The 20,656-nt window shown below is 41.1% G+C and overlaps 1 protein-coding gene and 1 long non-coding RNA gene across 5 annotated transcripts in view; one reads left to right on the top strand and one right to left on the bottom strand.

Annotated features, from left to right (window-relative positions):
• lsp1a (lymphocyte specific protein 1 a) overlaps window positions 1-20,656 on the bottom strand; it is a 325,234-nt gene that overhangs the window by 192,637 nt on the left and 111,941 nt on the right. The window lies entirely within an intron of this gene.
• LOC122557857 lies at window positions 13,977-16,017 on the top strand. The gene is made up of 2 exons (XR_006313963.1): window positions 13,977-14,064; window positions 15,859-16,017. It is a non-coding gene; the product is annotated as an uncharacterized LOC122557857 (long non-coding RNA).

Raw genomic sequence — 20,656 nt, 5'->3', positions numbered from 1 at the left:
AGGCTAACTTGAATTAAGAGAAAGAATAAGTTTATTAATGACTACATGTGGGACAAAATACTAATACCACACACATACACATGGATTAGGAAGCCGATGCAAGTCCAAAGAGATAAACTTTTGATTTACCAATCAATCTCTGAACTGCTCATGAAGAAAAGATAGTTAAATATTGTAGTCATTGCAGTGGAGGTTACAGGTAGCATTGAGATTCTTGGTTGTTTCACAATCCTTAGTTTTGCAGATTGTTTAAGATTCTGTAGTTCTGATCCCTTTCGACCATAATTAAATTCCAGTATTCGGGGAGAAAGGAAAAATTGTTTTGTTATCTGTTTTCCTTTTGTCTGGTTGCTAGCTGGTTGACTTCTAGCACTCATAGTAAAAGAATGTCTTTACTTGCAACCCAGGGTGAATAGTGAACAGTTCATTGCCTGTGAACTTCACAGCATGCTAACATTTGAAACCCAGGCTGGTACACATAGGAGCACTCAGCCCCACGAGCACACTCCAGTAAAATTGAACCTGCTTTTTAAACCCCTGTCCTTGTGTATTCTTCAGATGGAAAAACACAAAACATGGGATTTGGGATATAATCTGCATGGGATGGCATGCTGTTGAGTACACATCATCAGCCCCTCACTATCTTTATAGCCATGAGAGATCTCAGTTTAGTCTGTTTGACATTTCTTTGCCCCATCACTCAACCTGTTTTCTTCTGCCTTTTCAGCAATCCAAAGGGACCATTCCCTGTTCTACAAGCTCAATCACCCCAACAGTCCCTCGCCTTCACACAACACCATTCAAACAAAGCAGAAGAGATGTAATGCTGCCCTTTTCTAGCTCCCTTTCCTCACTGTTGAAGGTCCCAATTATTCCTTCCAAGTGAAGCAACAATCTATGTGCACTTCCTTCCAAACAGCAAAGATACTGAATCATTCCAGGATTTCTAGCATTCATGGTATTTTGCATTTATCTCAGGGTATGCATATTCAGTGGTCAACTGGGAACTTTGAGTCTGCCATATCATCTGTATTAACCAAATTTGTGTGGCCAAACTCAATCTTTAATTGACATCCCCAGCAGATATCATTCCAGACATCTTCTGAAAAGTTGCTTTCCTTTCCAATTTGATTACAAGCTAAATCCGACTGGCAGTCAGGCAGAGAACAGAATAAAGCAAAGAAGGGAGGTTGTTGCAAGTTAGGGCAAGGGAAGGACAAGATTATAATATTTTTAGATTATTTTATAAAGGTACAAGTAGATGATACTAGTTACTCCATGAGAAACATGAAACAATGACAACAATTTGGCAGTTGCATTTTAGACAGACTATTGGAAACTTAGCTTAAAATTCTAATGCAGTGTAACTTCCTTGGATACTACTTTCAAGGTGATATACTACTTTTTTTTAAGAATTAAGGAACCATGAGAGAGGCACACATTACAGGACACCACCAAGGATGAAAATGACAGGAGAGAGAATAAGACAAAATTAAATTATGCCAAATTTGGGGTTTTTTTAATGCTTATGGACCGTGTATGACAGCAAGACTGATAGTGATAACGAATCCCTCAGTCTTAAGCTCCTACAGATAAATGTTATTTTTGGAGGTAACTTGATTAATCTGACAGCGCTACCCCAGAATTTCATCAGCAGATCACACATGACAGTAGAGTAACCTATGATCAAAATACTTCATACCCAGTGATGAACAGTAGCAATGTAGGATCTACCTTTGGCAAAATGCTGAAGCACATTCACAAAAACAAAGAAGTGCTAATGAAATGTCATCTTGCCCTGAAACATTATCTATATCCCCAGATGCAGCATACTTCATTTGGCCCTCAGGTTTATTCTGTCATGAAATAAGATCATGTCCGTTCAGATTATAATCTCAAATCTCCATTCTCTCCTACGCCTGATAACCTTTCACCTTCTCGCTCAACAAGAATCTATCCACATCTGCTTTAAAAAATATTCAAGGACTTAGCTCTCACCATCTTTACTGGGGAACACTCCAAAGACTCATGACCCTCAGAAATAATTTGCCTTATTTCAATTTTAAATTGGCGATACCTAATTTTTAAATATGGATCCCTATTGTTGTTGATTCTCTTATAAGAGAAAACATCTACCCTGTTAAGACCACTCAGTATCAGGTTTATTTGGAAGCACTACCTTTCAGAGCGCCACTCCTTCAACCACCTGATGAAGGAGCAGTGCTCCAAAAGCTAGTGCTTCCAAATAAACCCGTTGGACTATAACCTGGTGTTGTGTGATTTTTAACTTTGTCCACCCCAATCCAACACCGCCACCTCCAAGTCACAGTATCTATATGTTTCAATTAAGTTGCCTCTTACTCTTCTAACCTCCAACCGATGCAGGCGAGCCTGTTCAGATTTTCTTCATAAAACACGGTGGCTCAGTGGTTAGCACCGCTGCCTCACAGCACCAGGGGCCCAGGTTCAATTCCAGCCTCGGCCGACTGTCTGTGTGGAGTTTGCACGTTCTCCCCGTGTCTGCGTGGGTTTCCTCCGAGTGCTCTGGTTTCTTCCTACAATCCAAAGAGGTGCGGGCCAGGTGAATTGGGTATGCTAAATTGCCCATAGTGCTAGGTGCATTAGTCAGAGGGAAATGGTTCTGGGTGGGTTACTCTTCGGAGGGTTGGTGTGGACTGGTTGGGCCGAATGGCCTATTTCCACACTGTAGGGAATTTAATCTAATCTAACCTAAAAACAATATGCTGATCCCAAGTATTAATCTGGTAAACTTTGTTTCTCTCCACAGATTTTAACTGACTTGCTTAGTAATTCCTTCATTTTTTGCTTTTATTTCAGATTTTCAGCACCCATGGTTTTTTCCTTTCCTTTTAATAACTGAGCTTAATTTTTTTGTGTTCTAATTGATACATTTTTGTGTTGTGGATCTTAACAGATAGGGAGATTAGATAGTCAAACCTTTGGTAGTGGCATGCCCAGTGAAGGCATGTCTTTATTCATACTTCTGAATACAGACTATATTTAGCACATAATTTTCTGGAATTATCATTTACTTAACATATTGGATACTAACTGGGGGGGGGGGGGGGTGGAATATGGCTGCCAAGAGTCAAGTGTTTACAATGTAAGCATAAACTCAGAAGTAGCTAAGTCTCTGGAGAGTTCCGAATTGAATGGTTTTTGGTGGGAGTCCCTCCCTTGAATAGACATACTCAGACAGAAAGCAACAAATGCTGGCTACTCAATCACAGTGGGTAAGGCAGCATCCATGGAGAGAGAGCAAGTTAACTTTTTGAGTTTAAATGACTCTTCATCAGAGCTGATGTGAAGTGTCAGAACCCATCTCTAGAATATACAATTCCTATTGTTCATGCAATCCAAAATCAAAATCAATGGACTCTCAAACTACATGTCTCCAGTTTGAAATATCACAAAAGAAAGTTCAGAAGCCCTTATCTTAAGCAGGAAGGTGTGTACCGGACACCGTTCCAACACTAACCACCCCTGTCCCCTCTACCACAACATCATTCTCCATCATATAACAGAATCTACTGCTTTGAAACATTGTGAATTGACATTGTAGGTGAGACCACATCTGGAGTACTGTGAACAGTGTTTGTCCCCTTACTTAAGGAAAGATATCATGTCATTAGAGGCAGTTCAGAGAAGGTTCACTTGGTTAATCCCTGTTATGGAAGGATTGTCTTATGAGCAAGGGCTAAACAGGTTATAACTTTACTCACTGGAGTTTAGAGGAATGAGAGGTGATCTATTGAAACATAAGGGACTTGGCAGGGTAGTCAGGAGAGGATATTTCCCCTTATGGGAGTATCTAGGACTAGAGGGTATAATGTCAGAATTAAGTGGCACTAATTTCAGAATGAAATGAGGAGGACTTTTTTCTGAACGGCAAGTGTCTTTGGAATTCCTTGCAATAGAGAACTTTGCATACATTTAAGACTGAGATAAATGGACTCTTGATCAGTCGATGAAATCAAAGGTTATGGAGAAAATGCAGACGGATATTGGATCAACCATGATCCGACTGAATGACGAAGCAGACTTGAGGGACTGAACAGCTTGCCCCTGTTCCTATTTCTTACAGACTTCTGATATTGTGAGTAGTTGACCATGTGACTGAAACCATCAGCTGATAGTGTGCTTTATTATCTCAAGAACCAGAAAGAAACCAATCCATCTACATAAAAACAAAGATAGTAGAAAAGAACATCAATTTGGAATACCAAGTACAGAATAAGTGTTAGGACCTATTCCTAGGTGCGGGCAATTTGTTACCATTTAGACAGGATATCCCAAATTGGTGTGGAGGGACGAACTGTCTTCCCTTCTTTATTGACCTGACCTCCTGACTGGTAGCTACAGATCAATTAAAAAGGATCCCCTCCCATTGTTGATATCTTTCTGCCAGATTAAATACAATACAATACAGTACACCAAGCCTGTGCCAATTCCTACTCCTTACCTAGACCTGCTACTTATTGCCCATGTGCAGTATCTGTCCCTTTGTTCACCTCCCGTTCAATTGTCTATCAAGATACACCTTAAACATTGCTAATGTGCCTTCTTCCACCACTTCCACAGGCAGTGTGTTCCAGACCCACCACTTTCTGTGTGAAAGATCTTCCCCTCACTTGTCCCCTAAACTTCCCCCCTCTCACCTTGAACCTGTACCTTCTTGTAGTTGATGTTTCCACACGAGGAAAGTGCCTCTGACTATCCACCCTATGATTAGATTAGGTTACTTACAGTGTGGATACAGGCCCTTTGGCCCAACAAGTCCACACTGACCCGCCGAAGCGCAACCCACCCGTGTCACTACATTTACCCCTTCACCTAACACTAAGGGCAATTTAGCATGGCCAATTCACCTAACCTGCAGATTTGTGGACTGTGGGAGGAAACCGGAGTACCCGGAGGAAACCCACGCAGACACGGGGAGAATGTGCAAACTCCACACAGTCAATTGCCTGAGGCAGGAATTGAACACGGGTCTCTCGCACTGTGAGGCAGCAGTGCTAACCACTGTACCACCTATCTACGCTTGTCAATTTTGTAAGTCTCTTGAGTTTATGTTTTAGAAGAACCAATTAACCAGGCTTTCTTGAGTTAACAAATGAACAGGTTTACTTGTTACTACACAGGCAAAGAAATAATAATATAACATTTAGAGAAAGACAAGGAATAAAAGTGAGTCCAGAAAAATAGATTACATATTAAAGATACACACCAGTCTTTGAAAATGCTGAACATTGATCAGTTTGTTGAGCTTCTTGACTATGCAAGTTAGCTGAAATTCTTTCATCCTGTTTCCTTTTGAACTAGATTATTAACTGGTTTCCAACATTATGAATAAGTAAGTCATTTACCTGCAACGCAAAGGTGACTAACGGGTGGTTTCTTGTTTGAGATTTTCATAGTAAACTAGCAGTCAAACCCTGGCCAGCACTGTAGCTCACTAGTACACACAGATTAGGGTCGCAATACTTTTAACCCTTGTTTCTGTGTATTCTTGAAATAAAAAGATGCAAGCATGTCTATTATAGACTGGTGTCTTTTCTTTGACCATTGAAACCTTGAAACTTGTTTGACACCATTAGGTGTGACATCCCAGGGACCCTCTCCAGACAGCCATTGAATATACATCATATCTCTTTTGTCATATCTCCTCTCTTTAAAAAAATGTTGTTATTGCAAGTTTAATATTTCCATAGATGATGAGGGATTATAATCCATGGTCATGTTCAAAGCAATAACACCCTTGCCATTGTAAACTTTGAGACTGCTGAGACTCGAACGCTTCGCAGTCTGATTGCTATTCCAAGTCCAACTGTGGAAAAAAAAAACTTGACCTCCTGATGGAAAAGAAACATACAAATGACAAACTTCACAGCCTGCTGAACGTCACCATTTCTTTGATAAAATCCAAAAATGGTCATATATATAATTTCAACTACTTAAAACCTTCTAAGCACCCATTTAGAATTAAAATATGGCTTTGCATCCACAATGATGTGTTTGCCTTGTCAAAGGAAAACGATGATCTATGAACTATGCTTTTGATTAGAGGCATGGTGTTAGAGGCAAGGTGCCAGCATGGATAGGAGCTTGGCTGTCTGGCAGAAAGCAAAGAGTGGAGATAAAAGAGTCCTTCTCAGGATGACAAGTGGTGTTCCGCAAGGCTCAGTGTTGGGACCACAACTTTTCCCTTCATACGTTAATGATCCAGATGAAGGAACTGAGGGCATTTTGGCTAAGTATGCAGATGATACAAAGATAGGTAAAGGGACAGGTGGCATTGAGGAAGCAGGGGGGCTGCAGAAGGATTTGGACAGATTAGGACAGTGGGCAAAGAAGTGGCAGATCGAGTACAACGTGGGAAAGTGTGAGGTCATGCACTTTGGTTGGAAGAATAGAAGCATTGGCTATTTTCTAAATGGGGAGAAAATTCAGAAGGTTGAAGTGCAAAGAGACTTGGGACTAGTCTAGGATTCTCTCAAGGTAAACCTGCGGGTTGAGTCAGTAGTTAGGAAGGCAAATGCAATAAATGATGGCATTTATTTTGAGAGGACCTGAAAATAAAAGCAGGAATGTACTTCTGAGGCTCTATAGCGCTCTGGTCAGACCACATCTGGAGTATTGTGTGCAGTTTTGGACCCCAGATCTCAGATGCACTGGCCCCAAAACATGTTTAGAGAGATCCACGAAAATGGTTCCTGGAATGAAAAGCTTCATCTGAGGAAAGTTTGAGGATTCTGGGTCTATACTCGATGGAGTTTAGAAGGATGATAGGGGATCTAATTGAAATTTTCAGAATAATGAATAGCCTGGACAGAGTGGATGTTGGGAAAATGTTTCTGTTGGTAGGAGAGACTTGGACTCCTTAGAATAAAAGGAAGACTTTTAGAATGGAGATAAGGAGAAACTTCTTCAGCCAGAGAGTGGTGAATTTATGGAATTTCTTGCCACAGAAGGTTGTGGAGGCCAGTCATTGAGTGTATTTAAGACTGAGATAGATAGGTTCTTGATTGTCAAGGGGGGCAAGGGTTACAGAGAGAAAATGGGCGAATGGGGTTGAGAAACTTATCAGTCATGATTGACATACTTGGAAAGGGAGTGTAATGTCTTTGATGTCTGGAGTGCTTTTTGGATCTCTAACAGGATACTGTGGTTATCAAGTTTCAAATGACCCGCAAAATGTTAAGATCTCATTGTGTGAGTTCCTGAGCTTTCTATTCTCAAAGAAGCAAAGTTATGTTTTGTGATGCAATCTATGGAATAAGTTGCCAGAGGAAGTGGTGGAGGCTGATACAATTACAATATTTAAGGATCACCTGAATGGGTATATGAATAGGAAAGCTTCAGAGTGGTATGGGTCAAATGCTGGCAAATAGTACTAGATTAATTTAGGATAACTGGCCGGCACAGACAAATTGGACCGAAGAGTCAGTTTCTGTGCTGTACATCTCTATGACTCCATAACTATTGCACGAGGAACACCCACTGCACATTCAAGGCCTACTTTTGAAAAACAATACTGTTAAATCAGAAAGCACACTTTGTGATCTGATTCCAATCAGATCCAGAGACAATATATAACATGAACCAAAAAGTAAAGATTCTCCATGATAGTGTGAGAGGCAAGAGCAGCCCAGGCTAAGAGCAGAGCAGAGGGGCTAAGGATAGGCAGCAAAGATGGATACAATACTCATAGAACATATAACATAGAAAAGTACAGCACAGAGCAAGCCCTTTGACCCATGATGTTGTGCCGAGATTTAATCCTAATGTAAAGTATAGTAACTTAACCTACACACCCCTCAACGCAATGCTATCCATGTGCATGTCCAGCTGTCACTTAAATGTCCACAATGACTCTGCTTCCACTACCACAGCTGGCAGCGCATTCCATGCATTCACAACTCTCTGCGTAAAGAACCTACCTCTGACATCTCCTTTACACCTTCCTCTTAACATTTTCAAACTATGACTTCTCATACTAGTCAATCCTGCCCTGGGGAAAAGTCTGGGCTATTGACTCTATCTATTCCTCTCATTATTTTGTACACCTCGATCAGGTCTCCTCTCTTCCTCCTCCTCTCCAGAGAGAAAAGTCTAAGCATATTCAACCTTTCTTCATAAGGCAAACCCTCCAGTCCAGGCAGCATCCTGATAAACCTTCTTTGCACCCTCTCCAAAGCCTCTGTATCTTTCCTATAGTAGGGCGACCAGAACTGGACACAATATTCCAAGTGTGGCCTCACCAGGGACTTGTAGAGCTGTAGCAAAACTTCGCGGCTCTTAAACCTGATTCTCTTGTTAATGAAAGCCAAAACACCATTGCTTTCTTAACTACCCTATCCACTTGGGTGGCAACTTTGAGGGATCAATGTACTTGCACACCCAGATCCCTCTGTTCCTCCACACTGCCAAGAATCCTGTCTTTAATCCTATCTTCACCATCGAGTTCAACCTTCTAAAATGCATCACTTTGCATTTTTCCAGGTTGAACCCAATCTGTCATTTCTCAGCCCAGCTTTGCATCCTGTCTATGTCACGCTGCAGCCTGCAGTAGCCCTCGATACTATCGACGGTACCTCCAACCTTTGTGTCATCTGCAAATTTACTAACCCACCCCTTAACCTCCTCATCCAAGTCATTTATAAAAACTATAAAAAGAGCAGAGGTCCAAGAACAGAGCCCTGTGGGACCCCACTCAATACTGTCCTCCAGGTAGAATAATTTCCATCTACAACCACTCTCTGCGTTTTGTCAGTCAGCTAATTCTGAATCCAGATAGCCAAATCTCCCTGTATCCCATACTTCCTGACTTTATGAATGAGCCTACCATGGGGAACCCTATCAAATGCCTAGCTGAAGTCCATATACACCACATCCACTGCTTGACCATCATCGACCTGTCTTGACACTTCCTCAAAGAACTCAATAAGATTTGTGAGGCATGACCTGCCCCTCACAAAGCCATGCTGACTGCCTTTAATCACACTATGCTTTGCCAAATAGTCATAAATCCTATCCCTCAGAATTCTTTCCAAAACTTTGCTGACCACAGACCTAAGACTGACTGGTCTGTAATTGCCAGGGATTTCCCTATTACCCTTCTTGAAAAGAGGAACAACATTCACCTCCTTCCAATCCTCCGGTACGAATCCTGTGGAGGGTGAGGAGGTAAATATCCTCGCATGTGGCTTAGAACCTCCTTTCTCGCTTCCCGGAGCAGCCTAGGATAAATCTGCTCTGGCCCTGGAGACTTATCAATCTTAATGTTTTTCAAAATTTCTAGCACATAAAATTCATCAATCTTGATCTGGACAAGACTGTATCCCAGCTCCGCTAAGTTTTCATTTACAACAGGTTCCCTTTCCTTGGTGAAAATCAAAGCAAAAAAACTCATTTAGGGCTTCCCCTATCTGTTCAGACTGCATGCACAAGTTCTCTCCACTATCCTTGATCGGTCCTACCTTCTCCCAGATCATTCTCTTACTCCTCACGTATGAGTAAAATGCCTTTGGGTTCTCCCTAATCCTTCTTGCCAAGCCTTTCTCGTGCCCCTTCCTGGCTCTCCTCAGTCCATTTCTGTTCTCTTTTCTAGCAAGCCTGTAATCCTCTAAAGCTGTGCTAGATCCTTGCTTCCTCCACCTTACGTAAGCTGCCCTCTTCCTTTTGACAAGAAGTTCCTCTGTTCTCGTCATCCAAGGTTCCTTAATCTTACCCATTCTTACCTGTCTCAGAGGAACAAATTTGTGCATCACTCGCAACAACTGCTCCTTAAATAGTCTCCACATGTCTGCTGTGCCCTTTGGAACAATTGTTCCCAGTCTGTACTTCCCAACTCCTGTCTGATAGTATCATAATTTCCTTTTCCCTAATTAAATATCTTCCCTCGGTAACTGCTCCTTTCACTCTTCAAGGCTATGCTAAATGTGAGGCAGTTGCCCGGTTCCAAATTTTAGTTCCAGTACAGTGTAGGTCCATAACAATCAGGTCAATGACATTGACATTATGTTCAAGTACATTAGCAGGAGATGCAACAAAATGTAATTATATCTCTGAAACAAAATGACTTAGTGACAGAACTATTTTTTTGGAAATTGTTTAGATGGTGATGGTCTTAATTTTGTGGAGATTGTTGCTATAGTAGTCGGTGTAAATGGTTGAAAGTTTTGCTTCTATCATCGGATAGTTAATTATATCTGAGAACTTTCATGGACTAAAATGATTTTTAAAACAAAAGGAAAATGGATCCAAAATGGCTGCAGCTGTTACCTGGCCACAGATTGAGGCAAGCTTCATGAGATCCACATTGAATAAATCAATTCATTTTCTCTGAAACTACCATTATTATCTAAATTAATTGAAACCGGGCAACTGAGCCGGTGTCAAAGAAATTTGCATCTCCTGAGTAATTTGTACATGGTTTGATTGTTCTAATATTGAGAGATAAAAGATCCATCTGATAATTAGCCAGTTTGAAAGGTAATAGAGCTACATTCAGGAAAATACATTGATGTGTATTACAGCAGCAGTGTATTACAAGCAGAGAAGCAAGAAGGAAAAATTAATTTGCAACAACAATGTGGCATCAAAAAGCAAAATTGGAGCCAATGGGAATCCAGGCAAAACTCTGCTGGTTGGAGTCATCCTGATACAATAGGAGAAGGTTGTGGCTGGTGGAGTTCAGTCATCTCCACGTCAGGAGATTTTTGCAGGAGTTCCTCAGGATAGTGTCTTTGATGAAGCAGCTAAAGATTGGGCCAATCACTAATTTCTCTCCATCACATGGTCAGAATCATCATGGTACAACGTTAAGCGCCATTTGTGACTTCTTAGATATTGAAGCTGTCCATGCCCAAATAGAGCAAGACCTAGTCAATGTCCAGGCTTGTGCTGACAAGTTACAAGTAATATGCACACCACACAAGTGACAAGCAATCTAACCATTTCCCCTGGACAAAGATGTTACCATCACTGAACCCTCCACTATCAACATCCTGGGGATTACAATTGACCAGAACCTGAACTGGAGTAGCCATTTAAATACAGTGGCTGCATGAGTAGGTTAGAAGCTGGGAATGCTGCAGTGGGTAACTCACTTATTGGTTCTCCAAAACCTGTCCACATCTAGTGCATTTTAGGAGTGGGATGTGGAACACTGTCTACCTGCCTGGATGGGTGCAGCTCCAACAGTGCTCAAAAACCTTGACACTCTCTGGAGCAAAGCATTCTACTTAATTGGCACCATATCGACAAGTACCCACACCACTAATGAAACTCAGTAACAGCAGTGCCTACTATCTACAAGATGCCCTGTAGGAATCCACCCAGTATCCTTACAGAGCAGAGTCCAGGACAAAATCCATCTTCCAAACCAGGACCACTGCCATCTAGAAGGACAGGGACACCTAATACATGGAAGCACCACCGCGTGCAATTTCCCGTCCAAGCCACTCACCATCCTGACTTGGAAATATATTACTATTGGGTTAGAATCCTGGAACACCCTCCCTAATGGCATTGTGGGTGTACCTATACCAAATGGACAGCAGCTGCTCAAGAAGTCAGCTCACAGCCACCTTCTCAAGGGAAACTAGGGATGGACAATAAATACTAGGCCAGCCAACAATTCCCACATCCAATGAGTGAATAAAATAAAGTTGCAACTCTCTGTCTCTGCCTTTTTCCCTCATCATCTTGGAATACAATATACAATGAGAAAGAAAATTGGGCAAACAATAATTCAGAGCTCAGAGATATTTGCATACTTCTCTCCTGCTGATGATATAATCAATCATTGAATACCACGGTTAAGAATCTAATAGGGTTAGGATGGCTCAGTAGTTCATGGACTTGCGTTAGATTCCAGCCTCAGGTAACTTATCTGTGTGGACTTTGCACAATCTTCCCGTGTCTGTGTGGGTTTCCTCTGGGTGCTCCGGTTTCCTCCCACAGTCTAAAGATGTGCAGATTAGGTGAACTGGCTATGCTAAATTACCCACAGTGTTCAGGGATGTGTAGGTTAGGTGCATTAGTCAGGGGAAATGTAAAGTAATAGGGTAGGGGAATGGGTTTGGCTGGGATTCTGTTTGGAGGGTTGGTGTGTATGTGTTGGGCCAAATGGCCTGTTTCCACACTGCAGGATTTTATTATTACCTCAAAGGATGGCAGAGCAGACGAGATAGGCTGAAGGGCCTAACTTCTCCTATGTCTTATGGATTACTTGTAGAAGTGCAACATTCTTTTGAATGTGGTTATGTTTGGACATGGTGCTTAAACTTCTGAACTGGACATGAGTAAATAATCTTCATAAATCCACAAAAGCTTGTTGCTGTTCTTTAAATTTACCACAAGTGCACAGGGGGTAAGAAACACAATTATCTTCCTTTCTCAAACAAAAGGTACATTGATGTTGTGCAATAACATAAATGGTACAAGGGGTTCAGTTCTCTCCTCACTCTATCTATAAAACCATCACCTGAGAAGTATCCAAGAATCAGAAGTTGCAAGTCATTTTCATTATTCCATGCCTCTTTCCAGCAAAGCAGGAAGAAATTAACTGTCAGAGTCTATGCAGGAAGATCACCCTTCAAAAGGATGTTTAAAATTCTTTTCTGTTAAATGCATGGCTTTGCTGAGGTCTGTTTCATGGGTCTTGGATGTTTTGTTATTCTGTGAACCCAAACATCAGAGCTGTCAGGTTAGTTCATCAAGGAGATTGCTAGAGCTGAGCCTGATCAAGTCTTCATTTCAGTAGTTGAAGTTATGTTCCAGCAGAGGGGCCTTGGGATTGACTTTCTCCTACTACAATCAATTTAGTATATCAATTGTCTTCTCAGCTGAGATCAATGAACTCAGCACATATCCCAGACAGGAATTTTAGGCCCCATTAGAACCAGGAGTTATGCAGTTGCTAAAAATAGCACTGCCAATTGAGATAGCAGTTCCAACCACTCTAAGGCTGTTTTCCTAATGCACTGGAGTGATTGCATGTCTACTTATTCACAAACGATGAATCACCAATTGAAGTAATTTTCAATTGGCTTTTAATTATCTGGGCAATCTGGGATTTTCCCTACTTATTTTCTCCTCGCTGATTTTCTCTGAAATTGGCCAAATGAAAGAAAGATAAACATTTATTATATATTAGATTATCATGTACACAAAGATCTCTCAAATTATTTTAAGTCAATGAATTACTGTTGAAGTGACTATCATCACATTGGAAAACACGAGCAGCAATATTTTCCATAAAACCATGACCAAATGATCTCTTTTGGTGCACTTTCTCTGGGAGAAATGTTGATTGAGTTATAGAAATTCTAGTGTAGTCACAACAATGTAAAAAAAGTTACAAAATCACACCACACCAGGTTATAGTCCAACAGGTTTATTTGGAAGCGCTAGCTTTCGGAGCACTGTTCCTTCATCAGGTTGCGTTGGAAGAGGATTATAAGACACAGAATTTACAGCAAAAGTTCTTTAGCTATAAATTCTGTCTTATGATCCTCTTCCAAAGGTTACTAATAAAGGAGCAGTGCTCCGAAAGCAAGTGCTTCCAAATAAACCGTTTGAACTATAACCTGGTATGTGTGATTTTTAACTTTGTCCACCCCAGTCCAACACCAGCTCCTCCACACAATGTAGAAAAACAGTCAGTTGGTCAGCAGGTGAATCAGTTACTGGCTGCCAGCTCTCTTTGAATTTTAATTGGTGAGAGAGGGAGAGAACAAGTATCAACAGGGATCCAAGGTCAAGAGTGAAACAGGAACAATCCGCTCAATAGGGTAGTTGAGAATAAATGTGTAATTTTCTCATTGGCAATCCAGAATTAATGAGGTATCACATGGGACATCAGCTAGTTCCAATCAAGTAATGTTTGGCTAAAGGGACCATTTTCCTTTCGTGGTCAAATTTGTAGGTGATACAAAGATAATTGACTAGTAAGCTGTGAGGAGGATTTAAGGACTCTGCAATGCGATAGGTGAAGTAAATGAGCAGAATCACTGATGGAATATAGTGGACAAAAATGTGAGGTTCTACATCATTGAAGTCTTATTCATGAAAGTTGATAACCTGTTTCTTTCAGGGGGTCTTCAATGTTGCCATCTCATTTTCAGTAGGCAAGTTAAAGAAGAGGCTTTCAAAAACAATGTTTCTTAGTTCATCTTTTTGAAATCTGCATTCTCTCACATTTACTTTGACATTTTTAAAGCTGTTAAATGTTTTGAAAAACTTATTAAATTATGCCAATGTTTTTACAAGTGTTTAAATGCTTTTAAGACTTAGAAGAAAAGCAGTAAAATTTGTGAATGATGCATACTGTTCTGACTCATCTTGTGTAACTCAATATGTGAGCTCAAGTATATTCATTTCCAAGTATTGCTGGTTTTCCCCTCTAGGTACTCAGCTGCCTTTCAGCTGAAGACTGATCTTAAAAGGGGGTTGTCTCCAGTTCATTAGATCATCAGAATATACTTTGCTTCAGGGCCTTGCTGTGCGTAGGTCATGCTGTAGCCCCTGAATTGGGTAGTGACAAATGTTCCAGCAGAATCAGTGGTGCATTCTGCCACTTTGCTCCTGACTGTAAAACAAAGGCCTTAAGTTCTGACATGCTGTGCTTTCAAATGGGCATTACCTGAACTGTTGGCATTGCACATAATTCAAAAACAAACTTTCATACTTAAAACACCAGAATATAGAGGTTCTGTGTTCAAACCCAAAGCCAGAATGTGCGCAAATTGAGACCACTGCTGTACTGAAGGTGTTGGATTTTCAGACATTCTGTCCTTTTGACTTAGATGCAGGAGAAAGATTGCGTTGAAATGGGTGACATAGACTTCTGGGGTTAATGGAGCTGACATTGTTAAGATTTGTTTTCGTAGATTAGTGCTGCTAGCTCTCCCAGAAACTCAGCACATTCAAGTTATCCTTTTAATTATGTGATTTTGTATTCTTCATTTACTCTGAACAATTCCAATGATGTATGTTGCTCTTTTATAGGTGCTTGGTACTTTGTAAGCTTTAGCTGGTAGTCTGTCTTGAGGGAGTTTTCCATAGAAATGCAGCATGAGTCCATTTGTGTGCTGAGCAAATATGAAACAAAAATCTGAATCACCTGAGACTATACGCTTAACTGAAAACTTACTCGATGGAAGGAGATTGCGTTTTTAATCTGAACATCCTATCCAAAATAGGACCACAGAAAGGTTACAACACGGAGGCCATTCAACCAATTGTCAGTGCCAGCTGAATAAACTAACTGCCCACTCACCTTTTATAGGTTAGTGTTCAGGTGCTGTTCCAGGTTCCTTGTAAATGTGCTGAGGATTTCTGCCTTAATTCCAGACTGGTCAGCAAATTCCAGGTATGCTCCATGCCTTGAATGAAAGCTTTTCCTCATGTCCCCTCTAATCTTTCCACCTTAAATCTGTGACCTCTCCACTCGGAAACAGATCTTCCCTGTTGAGTTCATCTAAACCCCTCATTATTTTGTACACCTCAGTTAATTCACCCGTCAACCTTGTCTGTTTTAAGAAAAACAACCCTAGCCTATCCAATCATTCTTCATGCCTGCAATTTTCAAGCCCCGGCAACACTCTTGTAAATCTTTTTTGTTCTCGCTCTCTCTCTCGAGAGCAATTATATCCTTTCTGTAATGTGGTGACCAGAACTATACAGACATCTCCAGCTGTGCTCTATCCAGTCTCTTGTTTAGTCTGAGCATTACATCATTGTTTTTGCATTCAATAACTTGCCCCATTATAGGGAAGCATCCCATATACCTTCTTTTAACACCACATCTACCCATTCTGTCACTTTCAGAGATCTGTATACCTGTACTTCAAGGTCTTTCGCTTCCATTACATCTCACCTCCACCACCGTATCCAGAGAAACAGATGCAGCTGGGAACCCGAGCAAACCTCCACAGCAGCAGCCATGAGTCAGCACTAGAGTCATCTCAATCACCAGGAACCCAAACTCATCTCTGATCCCACCACACCTCCACGCTGGGTCCACTCTAGTCCGTGCTGCTGGGCCCATTGATATCACTGGGGAGGTGATGGCCTAGTGGTATTATCAGTGGACCATTAATCCAAATACTCAGCTAAAATTCAAAGCCAGCCATGGCAGATGGTGTTATTTAAATTCAGCAAAAAAAATTGGGATTAATAATCTGCTGGTGACCATGAAACCATTGCTGATTGTCAGAAAAATTCATTTGGCTCACTAGTGTCTTTCAGGGAAGGAAATCTGCCATCCCTACCTGGTCTGGCCTACATGTGACTCCAGGCTCACAGCAATGTGGTTGACTCTCAACTGCACTCTAAAATGGCCTAGCAAGCCACTCAATTCAAGAGCAGCCAGGGACAGGCAATAAATGTAGGACAGCCAGCAATGTCCAGGTCCCAGATGTGAATAGAAAATAGTCGGCAGCCATGATCTTCACTATCACCCCCACTCAATTTTTGTTTTTAAAAAAAACGTGAAGTGCTGTGAATATAAAAAAAAGTGCTGGAGAAACTCAATAAGTCTGATAGTGTCTGCAGGGAGTGACTTTTCTTTAGAACTAAAGAAATTATTTTGTTTTTTGCCTCTCATTTCCTGCTCTGAATTTGCCCTAAGTTCCCAAAGCCTGCCAATCAAGTGGAAGTGTTCCCCAACAATACTAGCAAATCTTCCTGCTGCGTAATTTATCCTGGTCCTGTTCGGGTTTTGACTGTCTGGCGTGTACAGGTCCTACCTTACCCCAGAACCATATTCACCAGCACTTGAGACCAGGACTAATCCTGAGACAATTGCTTCTGAGATTCTGCCTTTCAATCTCTGATTCAGATACTGAAATCTGCTTTCAGGCTCCCATCTCCATGCCAACCCAACTCACTGATACCAATGTAGACCGTGACCTCTGACTGATCACCCTTCCGCAGACATATGTATTGCAACTGCTCTGTAACATCCAGTGAGGCACCATCCTAGAGTCTCATTAGCGGCTGCAGAAATACCTTCCTGATCTCCTGACAATGAATTTCTGAGACTATTGTCACAAAGCTAATCCTTATTTTTTTTCCTAAAAGCTGTTCCTTGGCTCAAGGATACTATGTCGTTGATTTCTTTTTCTTCAGAGGGGTAATAAACCAGGCCAGGCTCTGAACAGTCTGGTTTGGTACAGAAACTAAAGGGTATTGAGAGGCATTTTTATTTATACATAAACAGATGAGACTTCAGGCCAAAGTGGTCATGTTTTAGAGGTGACCTGTATAAATAAAGGGGAGTGGTCCACTCTCGAGCTGAGCAGTTTAGTTCAGTCCAGAACTGGTTGGGAGTTCAACAGTGAGCTGTGTGGTCTCTCTGTCTCTCTGTCCCAATTTTTAACTGTTTTAAGAAGTTTTGCTTATTGGGACTGTTTTGTGTATTCGGAACAGCTTACTTAAGTCTAGTTTGGATAGACTGAGTTCTGTAGGGGTTATTTATTTTGTTCGTGTTTCATTGTCTAATTCTGTGATTAAATCTTTTTGTCTGTTTTAAACCTGGTAGTCAACCTTGCCTAATTAATCCAGGTAATTTTCACTGTACAATTACTGAAACAAATTGCAAAGTTATAGTCTGGGCTGCCTGCTTAAAAATGTTTTGAGTGGTCTGCCCAAGTCCATAACACTATTGCTGTTCCATTTATCTTGCTGCCCTCCTGCATGGCTCATGTCACCGACCTGGCACTGGCTACTCATGCCTGAGGAACAGCTGCCCTCACCAGTAATGCAAAATGGAGAATCTTCTCTGCAGCATGAGACTACCCCCTTCACTGGAAATGATGTAGCTCAAAAACTCTAACTATGCTGTTTTGATAGGGAATAAGCTGAGCCAAAAAACCTCAGAGCGATTTGAGCCTCCAATGGGAAGCAAGATTTTAAGGGTGGCATGGTGGCTCACATCACCAAGGATCCAGGTTCCTTGGGTGGCAGATTGTGTGGAGTTTGCACATTCTCTTTGTGTCTGTCCGGGTTTGCTCCAGTTTCCTCCCACAATCCAAAGATGTCCAGATTTGGTGAACTGGCCATGCTAAATTGCCCTAGTGTTCAGGGATGTATAGGTTAGGTGCATTAGTTCGGGTATATATAAGGGAGTGAAATTGGTCTTGGTGTGTTACTCTTTAGAGCATTGGTGTAGACTTGTTGAACCGAAAGGCCTGTTTCCACACCGTATGGACTCTTCTAATTCTCTTCTTCATTTGCTTTAATGTTGGGGAGCCACTTACACTAGACAGGTACGGGGTTGGGAATTGAGGGAAAATTCAGAGCACAGAACAGGAGGCAAAAACTGAAAGCACTTCTTCATTTCTGATGAAGAGTCATACTGGAATTGAAATTTTAATTGTTTCTCTTTCCATAGATGCTACGTTTCTCCAGCTGCGTTTCTCCAGCATTTTCTCTTTTCTATAATTTCAGATTTCCAGCATTTGTAGTACCTGAAAATTGTCCACATAAACTAAAATTGTCTCTTTACCAGAGAAAAGTATGTTTGGAATTTTAAGTTTGCTACAGTACAAAATCACTCCTGGCTTTTCGCCAAAGTAAGACACAGGAGCACAATGAAGCCTATTTATAAGAAGATTTCTTAAAAATACATTCACACTAAAGCCCAGTCCCACTCTCAACACCCTCACCGTTCACCCTTTTGTGCATTTACCTGATTAGAAGAGTTATTTAGGACATGAAACACCTTTCACAGAATGAACTCATTAAGCTTTCTAATAGACATTGTCCATTAAATTCTCAAGTCATCAAACACAAATTATTGTTCAATAAATTCCCATGTTCCACTAATACTCCCTAAAGGGAAAACACGAAAGGATACGTCAATATGCGCTTCTTTCTCACGCTACCTTTTACAGGCATGGCAAGACATCAACAAGCTGAAAGGGATTTTGTGAAGCTCAGGGCATTCATAATCTTAAGATTTTCTATAGTGCTTTATGGCTAGTGAGATTATTTTCAAATGTTGTCACTTGCATGATAGAAAAATAGATAACACAAGCTGTACCTATACAGACAGACATATGTTGGAACAGGTAAATCTTAAGTCATTTATTATTGATACACATAAACACACAAACACAATGGTTTCATTAGATTTTAGTCAATGCAGCCAATTTAGTCTATTATTCTGTGTATAAAACTCCAGAACCGCTGATTTAATTTTGAATCAAACGAAGTTAGAGACATATACACCATGGAAATGGGCTCTCTGGCCAAACTCATCCATGCCAACCAGGTTTCCCAAACTGAAAAAGTCCCATTTTCGGCATTTGGTCCATATACTTTAAAACCTTCCTATCCATATCTTATAAATGTTATAATCATAGAGTCATAGAGATGTACAGCATGGAAACAGACCCTTCAGTCCAAACTGTCCATGCCAACCAGATATCGCAACCCAAACTAGTCCCATTTGCCAGCACCCGGCCTATATCCCTCCAAACCTCTCCTATTCATATACCCATCCAAATGCCTCTTAAATGTTGCAATTGTACCAGCCTCCACCACATCCTCTGGCAGCTCATTCCATATTCGTACTACCCTCTGTTTGAAAAAGTTGCCCCAAAGGTCTCTTTTATATCTTTCCCCTCTCACCCTAAACCTATGACCTCTAGTTCTGGACTCCCCGACCTCAGGGAAACGACTTTGCCTATTTATCCTATCCATGCCCCTCATAATTTTGTAAACATCTAGAAGGTCACCCCTCACCCTCCGATGTTGCTCGAAAAACAGCCCCAGCCTATTCAGCTTCTCCCTGTAGCTCAAACCCTCCGACCCTGACAACATCCTTGTCAATCTTTTCTGGACCCTTTCAAGTTTCACTAGTGATAGGCAATAAATACTGGCCAGCCAGGGATGTCCGTGTCCCACAAATGAATTGAAAGAAGTAATGATTTCTTCATACCATTTTCTGTGTGCATAGATTTGAGACGGAAGAAAGTAAGATGATGGTTTTTAAGTATGGTTTGAGGCATTTTCATTTTGAGTTGAAGGAGCAAATTACTGCTGCTGCTGGAATCAGTTCTGAAAACAAAAAATGCTGGAGATCACAGTAGGTTAGTAAGCATCTATAGAGAGACAGCAAGCTAACATTTCAAGTCTAGATGAAGAGGTAGCTTACTCTCTCTCCATGGATGCTGTGATCTCCAGCACTTTATGTTTTCATTTAGAGTTTGTCGACAACAAAAGTTTGCACAACAAAGAAACAGCTAAAATGTACAATTTAAACATTATCTAATACACTTCTGTGGCTTTCTGGTGCAAATTCCAATTTGTCCAAACATTCCTATTCATAGTCTGCCCCATATTAAACCCGTCTCATCATTAACCTGAATCTTCCAGTAAATTAATGCTGAGGTTTTAGTCCTTGTCTTTAGATCCTTCCATAGCTTCAATTCACTCAAATTCTCCAACCTCCTGCAGATTTAATGAGTGCCCAACTTGCTTTAGTCTTTGAATTGCAAATCTATGTTAATGGCTAAGACTTTGGTGTGAGGACCTGGACAGAGCTTTAGCACTGACATTAACTTTTAAGCTTACTAGCTCATCAATGATTTGGAGATGCCGGCGTTGGACTGGGGTGTAC

The sequence above is a fragment of the Chiloscyllium plagiosum genome, chromosome 16, assembly GCF_004010195.1.
Source record: "Chiloscyllium plagiosum isolate BGI_BamShark_2017 chromosome 16, ASM401019v2, whole genome shotgun sequence".
In the NCBI taxonomy this organism is placed as follows: Eukaryota; Metazoa; Chordata; class Chondrichthyes; order Orectolobiformes; family Hemiscylliidae; genus Chiloscyllium; species Chiloscyllium plagiosum.
This window is presented reverse-complemented; position numbering and strand designations above follow the sequence as displayed.